Source organism: Amaranthus tricolor, chromosome 7 (assembly GCF_026212465.1).
Source record: "Amaranthus tricolor cultivar Red isolate AtriRed21 chromosome 7, ASM2621246v1, whole genome shotgun sequence".
NCBI lineage: Eukaryota > Viridiplantae > Streptophyta > Magnoliopsida > Caryophyllales > Amaranthaceae > Amaranthus > Amaranthus tricolor.
The window spans coordinates 7,922,299-7,933,375 of record NC_080053.1 but is presented as its reverse complement, the minus strand read 5'-3'; positions in this window follow the sequence as shown (position 1 = coordinate 7,933,375).

Below are 11,077 nucleotides of genomic sequence, written 5' to 3'. Positions count from 1 at the left end.
TTCTTTTCTTACTGGTAGTGGGAGCATCCATTGGTGGGGCATCTTTAGTGTCATAAGCATTGTAAAGTGGTGGAGCATCTTCAGCCATACGCTCGTATATCACAATTTGGTCCTCTTCAGTGTCATGAATATGTTGCTCATTATCCAAGGTCTCAATCTCGGGGACAATTTCGTCTCTGAAAAGATGCATTGTATATCCGTACCTGAAAGTGTATGAATACAAATATATTATAATATAAGAATATGACTATGATTTACAATTCTAACCACTTCAACACAATAATATATACCAAATAGTGTTGTGTGCGAAGTTTCATGCAAAACAAACCCCTATCAACAAGTCAAAAACACGAGGACGTTTTCTTAACTCATCCTCGACTCCCTCCATCATCTCATCAACATGATCCACATCCTCATCGACATTCTCTTCATCTGTCTGATCATACCCATCAACATGATCTACTACATTCTCATTGACATCAGCCACATTATTGACGTCCTCAACAACACTTTTCTCTTTGTAAACTCCCTCCTCACCATGCCAAACCCAAACATGATATTGAGCCCTAAACCCACGTCGAAGTATGTGCTCCCTAAGGATATCAACACTATCTACCTTTGATACATTGCCACAAGTGACACATGGGCAATAAAAACCAACTCCCCCCGTCCTAACTTGATGTTCAACCGCAAACTACAAAATTCTAATACACCATCAATAAATTCTAACGATTCAATGCTTCCATACATCCAAGAACGATCTTTTGTCATTCTAATTAGTGTGATTTAATTAATTCAAAAAAAAAATTAATACACAACTTTTAACATATATAGTTATTTATAACAAACATATTTAACCCTAAAAATATATACTTATTTATACCAAATCTATTTAACCCTAAATATACATACTTAATATTCTAATTCTATACTTCATACTTCAATATTAAGCACTACATTGTAAATAAAATCATATTCTAATTTTAATAGTGAAAGACATAAGTATAACAACAAACCACATTTTTAACAAATTACACAAATATTTAACAAACTAATAGCATAAACTTGAATAATATAAAATTCACAAATAAAATGATATCTTTAGCACTAAATTACTAAATTACATGTTAAAAAATAAAGATATGAACTTGCAAATTAGTAAAATAAATATAATAAACTTGATTGCTTGGGTTATGTTATCTACAACGAAAAACAGAGAAACAAAATTAGTATACAAACAGTTGCCCTAATTTTCGAGTGTTTTCATGAATATCTTGCAAAACTTAAATGCTTAACAAATTAAAAAGAGAAAAAATACCTTAATTTCGTGGATTTTGAAGATGAACAAGACCAAAGTCTGAAATTTCGAATTTATGAACAGTTACAGCCGTGGGTTTATGAATACGAAGTAGCAGTGAACAAGAAAATGCCGTGGGTTTCAATGGGTTTTTCGAGTGTTTTTCGAATGAAAAGAAGTAACAAATATGTCGTGGATTTTTGAACCAATAAGTAGTTGCGTGAAGAAGATGAAACAGTAGCAGCCGTTAGAGTGTTTTATGAAAAATTCTTCTAGTGGGTTTTATGAAAACAGTAGCAGCATGAAGATAGGTATAAGGTTAAGAGCAAGAATGATGAAGAAAAGCAAGAACTAAGATGATGAAGATTTGGGTTTGAAGAAACTGTGGTCGGGTTTTTTGAAGAAGATGAACGTATTATGTTTAATGCATGAAACAAAAGAGTACATTATAAGGCACGTTTTTGAAAGTATTAAATGCTGCGGGCAAGAAGAAAACTGCAGCATTTAAGTGTGCCAAGTATTATATGATGCGAGCAAGAATAAAGCACAGCATTTGATTGCATTATATGCTGCGGGCAGGGGAAAAACCGCAGCATTTGATCATTTGATTGGATTATTTGCTGCGGGCTGGGGAAAAACCACAGCATTTGATTGGTTTTTTTTTTTCTAATTCTTTTTCCTATTTATTGCTGTGTATATAAAAAATTGCAGCAAATGACACGCAGAAGATACGTTTTTTTCCACTAGTGATTCAATCGAATGGAATGGATTCGATCGAATGGAGCTGTTGTCAAGGTTTCTCACAAATCTTCTATTTTGGGCGAATGAAGTGTGATTCGGCCGAATGTGAGGGATTCGACCTAATGAGATCTTTGATTCGGTCGAATGGTTATTAAATCAGCTTCAAAACTTCATGTCTCTTCGATATTCGACCGAATCATTAGTGTATTTGAAGCTGATTTCATTACACTTCATGAATTGGTAAGTAAAGATTTAGTTAAGGGACTTTCAGCTCTTGACTACAAATATAGTTCCACATGTGACGCATGCATTAGAGGAAAACAAGTAAGAAGTTCATTTAAACTGAAGAAAATGGTAAGTACTTCAAGACCATGTGAACTTTTACACATTGATCTATGTGGTCCAATACGTGTACGGAGCATATGAGGCAAAATCTTACATACTAGTTACAGTTGATGATTATTCTAGATTTACGTGGGTTGATTTTTTGAAGGACAAAAGTGAAGCCTTGAAATCGTTCTCAAGAAGTTGTAAAGAAATGCAAACTCAGCTGAATCTTCCAATAGTTTCGATTAGAAGTGATCATGGGAGATAGTTTGATCGACTAGGCTTTGACTCCTTTTGTGAAAAATACAGTATAAACCATAACTTTTCAGCTCTTATGACACCCCAATAAAATGGCGTGGTTGAAAGGAAAAATCAAACTTTAAAGGAAATGGCTAGGAAAATGCTTATAGAGAATGGATTAGCCAAACATTATTGGGCTGAGGCTATTAACACAGCAAATTATGTCTTAAATAGGTGTCTCATTAGACCCATACTTAAGAAAACCCCCTACGAGTTATTTAAAGGAAGAAAACCAAATATAGCCTACCTTAGACCATTTGGTTACAAATGTTTCATCCATAATATTGTTAAGGATAATCTAGGTAAATTTGATGCTAGAAGTGATGAATGTATATTTCTTGGATACTCATCAAATAGTAAAGCTTATAAAGTTCTAGATAAGCGTACAAGTATGGTTGAGGAAAGTATACATGTAGTATTTGATGAATCCGACAATGGAATATTAAGAAAAGGATTTAAACAGTTAAACCTTAATAAACATTTTGATGATATAAGTGATGATGAATTGGATGCCAATGATCTTAATCAAGATTAAAAGAAAACATGCAGGATACCATACAAAATCTTGATGAGGTTGAAGAAAAACAGGTTGAAAACATTAAAGAATCACAGCCTAACCTTGAGACCCAATCTCAAGACCTGGAAACAGCTCCTGATCGTACTTTTTTACATACACCAATCAGAAATTCGTCAAATAAAGTAGGAACAAGTTCTTTGAATGATTACGCACCATCCATATTACGTAGAAAACTTAGATTGTCATCTCAACATCCTCCAGAAAACATCATAAGTGATCCAAACAAAAGTACTCAAACTCGATCCTCTCTTAAAAATTTATGTGCATTTTCTGCTTTTTTTTCTCTTGTAGAACCAAAGGATATCAAAGAACCATAAGTGGATCATTGCAATGCAAAATGAATTAAATGAATTCGAATGAAACAATGTTTGGGATCTAGTTGATCGGCCACCAGATCGTACTATCATTGGAACTAGATGGGTCTTTCGCAATAAGATGAATGAGGATGGAGACATTATTAGGAATAAAGCAAGGCTGGTAGCTCAAGGTTATAATCAAGAAGAAGGAATCGATTATGACGAGACTTTCGCTCCAGTTGCAAGTTTAGAATCTATCCGTATTATGCTTGCTTTCGCTTCATACATGAATATAAAACTATACAAAATGGATGTTAAATGCGCTTTCTTAAATGGCTACTTACAAGAGGAAGTATATGTTAAACAACCACCTGGCTTTGAAAATCCCGATCTACCTAATCATGTGTTTAAACTAAATAAAGCATTATATCGCTTGAAACAAGCTCCAAGTGCTTGGTATGACAGATTTAGCTCACATTTATTTGAAAATAACTTTCAACGAGGTAAAATTGATAAAATACTTTTCATTAAAACTAAAGGAAAAGATATTCTTATTCTTCAAGTATATGTTGATGATATATATTGTTTGGAACTACTAATGATTCTTTGGTCAAGGAATTTTCTGAGATTATGTGCAAGGAATTCAAAATGAGCATGATGGGAGAATTAACATTTTTTCTTAGACTATAGATAAAGAAAAAGAAAGATGGCATATTTATTTGTCAAAGTAAATATGTTACAAATTTATTAAAGAAGTACAATATGGATCAATGCAAAATCGCTAATACACCTATGAGTGCAACACTAAGTCTAGACCAAGACATAAATGGTAACAGTGTTGATCAAAAGACTTATAGAGGTATGATTGATTCTTTATTGTATTTAACTGCTAGTCGTCCTGATATTATGTTTAGTGTTTGCTTATGTTCACGTTTTCAAGCTAACCCAAAAGAATCTCACTTAACAGCAGTTAAGAGAATATTTAGATATTTACATGGGACTAAAGACTTTGGTCTATAGTACCCTAGTTGTGGAGATTTTAGTTTGATTGGTTTTTCAGATGCTTATTATGCTGGTTATAAGGTGGATAGAAAGAGCACTTTAGGATCGTGTCAATTCTTGGGAAATTTATTAATTTCATGGTATTCTAAAAAGAAAAATTTAGTTGCTTTGTCTATAACTGAAGCTGAATACATAGCTGCAGGTCCATGTTGTTCTCAAATCTTATGGATTGCACAACAAATTCGAGATCTTAGAGTTGATCTCAAAGGTATTCCAATTAAGTGTGATAATACAAGTGCAATTTGTATTACAAAAAATCCAGTAAAATATTCACGTACAAAACACATTGAGGTTCGTCACCATTTCATACGTTATCATGTAGAAAAAGGTCATATTACTCTATCTTTTATTTCTATAGAAAATCAATTAGCTAATATATTTATAAAAGCTTTAAGTCCTGATCATTTTGCATATATTCGTATGGAACTTGCCATGTTAAATGATGTTGCATGAACTAAGGGGGAGTAATGGTTAAATAGTAAAAGTAAAATGTTACTAAATACTAAGTATGTATTTCGGGGGAGCATTTCATTTATTTACATGATTTAATCGTGGTTTCATATATGTGTGTTTATACATGTGTTTGAGAATAGAAAACTAAATTTTAATTTCTTGAAATTATTTGTTACAAATGAATATATAAATTGGGATTTATGATTAATTACCTTTAATTAATAAAGGATATTTAATTATTTAAAGCTAAATTTTTTGCCCATTTCATTTGGGACGTCAACTGCATACAAATTACTCACTTATGAATTTTGCCCTAATCAAACTAACTATTCAAATTGAACTCATGATTACACTCCTTATTCACACACCATTTCACATTACTAATTCACTAAAGCCGATCAAGCTTCACTCACATCAATTGTGCCTTTTCCCCAAGTTGTCCAATCAACATTTATGGAAGTACAAATGTATTGTACCTCCTCTCCTTCATATAACTTGTGAACCGTCCCTTTCCCATTCTATTCCAAACTATTCTGAATTTGTGAACAGTGCAATTAGACGTTTTTCTTCAAGCTTTTAAACTACTCATCAATGGCCACCAAAAAAAAACTTACTCGCTTCTCCAACAAATCCGAGAGAGGAGAATCCTCAAAATCACCAATGGCTGAACGGATAACTCCATCAATTCCCTCTCCCTTAAGTGTTGTGGTAGTGCCAAAATCATGGTTTGAAAACCATATGGCTTTTGGGAAATGGATCGATGTCTTTAAACATCGTTCTATCTCTTTTGTTGACATCCTAGACTACAATTTCTTTTTATTTGAAGATTTCGAAATAATTTCTGCTTTTATTGAATCTTCTCTAGGTAAATTGTTAGACCCTGGATCTTTGTCTTACCCCACTTTGGTAAAGATTTTCTACTTTAATCTCTCTTTCATAACCCTAGAAGGTTTTCCTACTTTGAGAAGTTACGTAAAGGGTCAAGAAATTGTTGTCACAAAAACCCTGATCAACGAGTTGTTTAAGTTTTCAAATGTTGATGATTCTACCGCAAATTCTATTGCTTTTCAAAATGCAAAAGATATGTTTGTTTTATCCTCTCATCTTGATTTTTCTCCTACTGGACAGTTAACCCACAATGAATTAACTTTGTCAGGAAAACTCCTTCACAATTTGATTGCAAAAACTGTATTTTCCAAAGGAACATCGTGTGAATTGGTCTCTGATTCTCACTTGATTTTGATGTGGAAAATTGTTGCCCGTAAGTCTATTAATTATGCCTCTTTGATCATTTCAACTATGAGATTTTTTAGCTCTAATTTTCGAAATTTGGCCCTCCCATATGCAAACCTTCTTTCGCTCATTTTTGATCATTTTAACATCACTACTGATTTAGAGGAGGTTGACTATTCTGGCCCTCAATCTTTTTCTAACAATGTTCTATCCTCCTTAGGGATCTTTAAAGTTGGAGGTAAATATGAGTTATACTCAAATTTATCTGTGACAGAGAAAAAGGAGTTACAGAAATTGCATGGCAAAACGATAGGTCGTTTGGAACCTCATTCTAAGGAAAATCAAAGTACCCATTCTCGCCTCGAGTCCCTTGATTCTGAAGTTTGTGAAATCAAAGTGTCTTTGCTTGAATTGCATGATAAAGTGTCCACATTAACTTTTATGCTAGACACTTTTATGAAAGACATGAAGGGCATGGTAGTTGAGGAAGTGACCGTAGAAGAGGAGTCGGTTGAAAAAAAGAAAGAGGTGTCAAAAGAGGAGGAGCCTGCTCAAGAGGGGAAAAAGGCTGAGGAAAAAGAGAAGGAAGCTGAGGAGGAGGAGAATCTAAAAGAAATCATTGCTACCCCCATAAAAGAACCATCACCATCACCCGTTAAAACTACATCAATCACCACTTCACCTAGTAAACCCAAGGCTTCCAAGAAGAGGAAGACCCGGTCTAGGAAGTGATTTTATTTTTTGTTGTTTGATAAACAATTTTCTTTGATGGCAAACAATATTTTTTTTGTTAAACTATCCCAACATTTTCATCCCTGTTTACATTTTGATAAAAGTCAAAAAAGGGGAGAATTTATGTAAATTTTATATTTATGCTTTGCTTTGGTTGCTTGCTTTGCTTATTAGTTTTGTTTGCTTGCTTGATGTTGTTTTATGATGCACGCTTGGTTGTCGTTCATCTGATGATTTTTTTTAATCTGTTTTGATTGTTTTAGTATTGTTTGATAATCATAAATATAAATATTCAGTATTGTTCATTCATTAAAATTTATGTTAAAAAAACAAAATGTATCATAGTTACTTAGTTAATGCTTGATTGATATGTTCATAGTTACTGATTATTATTCTTGTTCATGTCGTTTAATAATCATGATACACTTTGATTTTAAAATATTGATATAATGATATGATTCTACAATTTAATATTGATTATTATATCTTTGCATGTATTGTGATTAGTTATTTGTTTACTTATGGTAATAGTTTATCTTATTAATGATTTCAATATCCATGCATGAAAATTTATTGGTTTATATTATTCTGATCTGAAGCAGTTTTCAACGTCTTGAAAAGTTTTTGTTTAAAGTATAACTTAATATGGTTTATAAAATATCTAAGTGATCGTTCTTATTATATTTTTTGAGTCATGTTCACTTATTAATATGATTTAGGAAATATGGTATTGACTTTCATCAAGGGGAAGATTGAAGACTCAACTCTCTTAAGTGATAATAATTCAAAACACATATTAATTAAACAAATAAATTAAGTAATTATATTTAGTTTTTTAAGTCGGTCCAAAATCATATTAAATATAAAGTGAATAATTGGTATATTTTTAGATCGAAATATATTGATTGATGAAGTATTTTTGTCCAAAATATTTTTCAGTGTTGGTAGATTATTTGATAAACTAGCTAAGCTTGAAATATTTTTGAAATATGTTTAAATGAATTAAGTTTATCTTAAGGTTGAATTTATAAGTTTTGAAATAAGTTTATATATTTTTAAGATAAGGTTATTTTCGTCATTATTATTTGAAATAATTTAATGGGTCAAAGTATATTAAAATTAACTTTGAAATATTTTAATAGGTCAAAATATATTGAAATTAACTTTGAATTAAAAATAAAATAAGTTTGAATTTGAATATATTATTACACGTTTTATTTTGAACGTTTGGATGAATTATATGTTAAATTTGTTATTAAATTTGTATTTGAATTCAAAATGTGTGCTTAAGATATTTAGATAATTAAATGTTAAAGTATAAGCTTCACAAGTTTTGTAATTAAGAGTACACGGTTTGTTACTAATGATTGTGATTAAATAAGTTGTTAAGCTATACTAATTAAAGACTTTCCTATAAATGTATAAGATGGTAATTTAAATTGACACTAAAAATAGGAAAAGACAATTTAAGTTAATGCTAAAAATAGGAACTAATTTTGAATAAGTATTTAGACGTTGGTTTAACTGGTTTTGCTGAGTTTTCAATATCTTGTATGAATTCTAACATGGCAGCATAGCATTGGTTGTTAATACAAAAAACAGCACACAATGACGTAATTATATGAGCTGTCAGTGCAACGTCAGTTTGAGTTAAAGTTCAAGATCTTGAAGACTGGCACGGAATAACCAGATCAACAAAATTAACGGATGAAGCTTTCTTGCTCTACAAGGATATGTTGAGGCGTGACATATATAAATACAAGGCTTCGTTCAAGGATTAAGATTGCACCTCTTCTTACAAATTCCTCTCTTATTGATTTAAGGTCTAGTATTCTCTAAGTGTTTAAAAGAGTTTTAATTCTTAGTTCATCTAGCTCTTACAATTTGTAATAGGATTAAGTGTTAAAAAGAGTTAGATTTTCCATAGATTAATACGCCTAACTTAGAATAATTTTTAAAATGTTCAACTTGTAATCTCTATTGTGAGATTTGGGATTTGTGCTTTTATTAAGGGACTTGTAAGACGTTCTTCAAGGGGAAGAACGTGGTGAGAGAAGATAGTGAGATCTTCTAGTTTGTCTTAAAGTCGATTAATAAAAGGCGTTGAATCCTACAGGTTGGAAGAGAGCCCATAGGCAAGGAGTAGATTGTTTAGAACCGAAGCTCGTTAATATATCGTGTGTTATTATTCAAGTTTATTTTTGCACAAACGTCATAGATTTATCAATCGACCTAAAACTGTTCTAGAAAACAGTTTTGAAGGATCATCCAAGCTCTTGAGCTAACCTTCTAGACAAAAATTTTAAACGGGCATACTCTCTATTCATCCCCCTCTAGAGAATATTCGACCTCCTATCAACTTTCAAGCTCATTAATATGATCCCAATTTTTGTCAAACTTTTCAACCATTTTCTCAGCCATTTTTCTAATAATCTCACTATTGTCATTTTGCCTTTACTTAGTTAATGCAAGTTTAACCTCACATACATTATGAAAATACAAATTTGAATTGGATGCTTTCTACCAGAAAAAACCTTAGTTGCCTTACAGAATATTTCCAACTTTTGACAAACAAGAGCAGCCATTTGCCAATCATTATCACCAGGCACATTAAAATTCAACCTTCTATGTAGACGTTTCAGCTTATTAAAAACTTCTTTAAAAGGTAAACAAGTGTCAAGCAAATCATATGTGGAGTTCCACCTAGTTTTACAATCAACACTCACCCTTTCAGGTTTAGTCACATTCAAAAGACGACAAGCTTCCTCAAACTTTTCAATTCTTTTAGAAGTAGACATCCAAAATGCAACACAATCTCGAACTTTGCAATAACAAAATCAATGACATCTAAACCATCTCTCACAATCAATTTAAGAATGTGAGCATTACACCTCATATGCAAAAAATCTCCACCCAATATTAAAGAACTAGTTGCCTAACAAGTCCTTCTAAGTGCACAGTGGCAACAAGATTGATTATTGCTTAGGGCTTTTAGCGTGAGGATATTGTAACTTATTGAATAGATCTTTGTTTTATAAAAAAAATGTACTTAAATACTCTTAAATGTTCTTTTGGAGATCAATGAGATTTAATGAAAACAATTTTTAATCATTGCTCAAGTATTAATTGTTCTGGAGATGGAATTTTAGTTGTCTTTCTCTTTGTAGAAAAATGAGTTACCTTATTCATAGGGTTTCTTAGGGTAATTATAGCTCATCCTTGTCCTACATGGAATGTTCTAAAATTCCCATTTAGTATATGCCTTCAGCAAACCCTAAAATTACTAGCTTTTTAACGTTGTAACATCTCTTGACGTGTCAAATCTTTATCTTTCCTCTTGAAGGTGCATTTTTTATTCCCTAATCAGAGTTTATTTCTTCAGCACTTGACACATATTCCATTATTGGAGAGGTTGCCTCTTTGTTTTCCACATGTGTGAACAATGTTTTGTAGATGTAATTATTATTAATTTTAAGCAATTACTTTGTCACTTTGTCTCACTTATATTTTCGTCCCAGTAGCGGAATTCTGCTTGTTCTCAGAATTCGTGACCAAATTACCCCTCCTGAACTATTGACTAATCTACCCTTTCAGTATGATTTTCTCCCTGAATTTAGAAAAAAATATCTTGACGCGATATATATATATAAATCAAAGAAAACGCTAATTTTATATCTTTGAATAATGTATGTCATAAAGAAGAATTTTATATATGCGCTGTATAAAAAAGTTCTTGATTTTAAAGGTGACCTATTTATGTTATTACACAGCCCATTTTAAAATCTATGAGACAGGCCGTAATATCATAATAACAAAACATTTGTTTTACTAATATGATTTCGTCAATAAATTTAAAATGTTTAAAACAAGAACATGTAGTAAAATATTGAAACATAGAAATTCTAGAGAATCTTACGACAGTTTCGTCGTCTTATAGGCTAATCGAACCTAATCATAAGTCCATATCTCGTTGTCAACGAATCATAAAAATATTATACTTATATATTTGAATCTGACATTGATTTGTGTTTAGAAATTGAATCCGCATGGTTGATGACG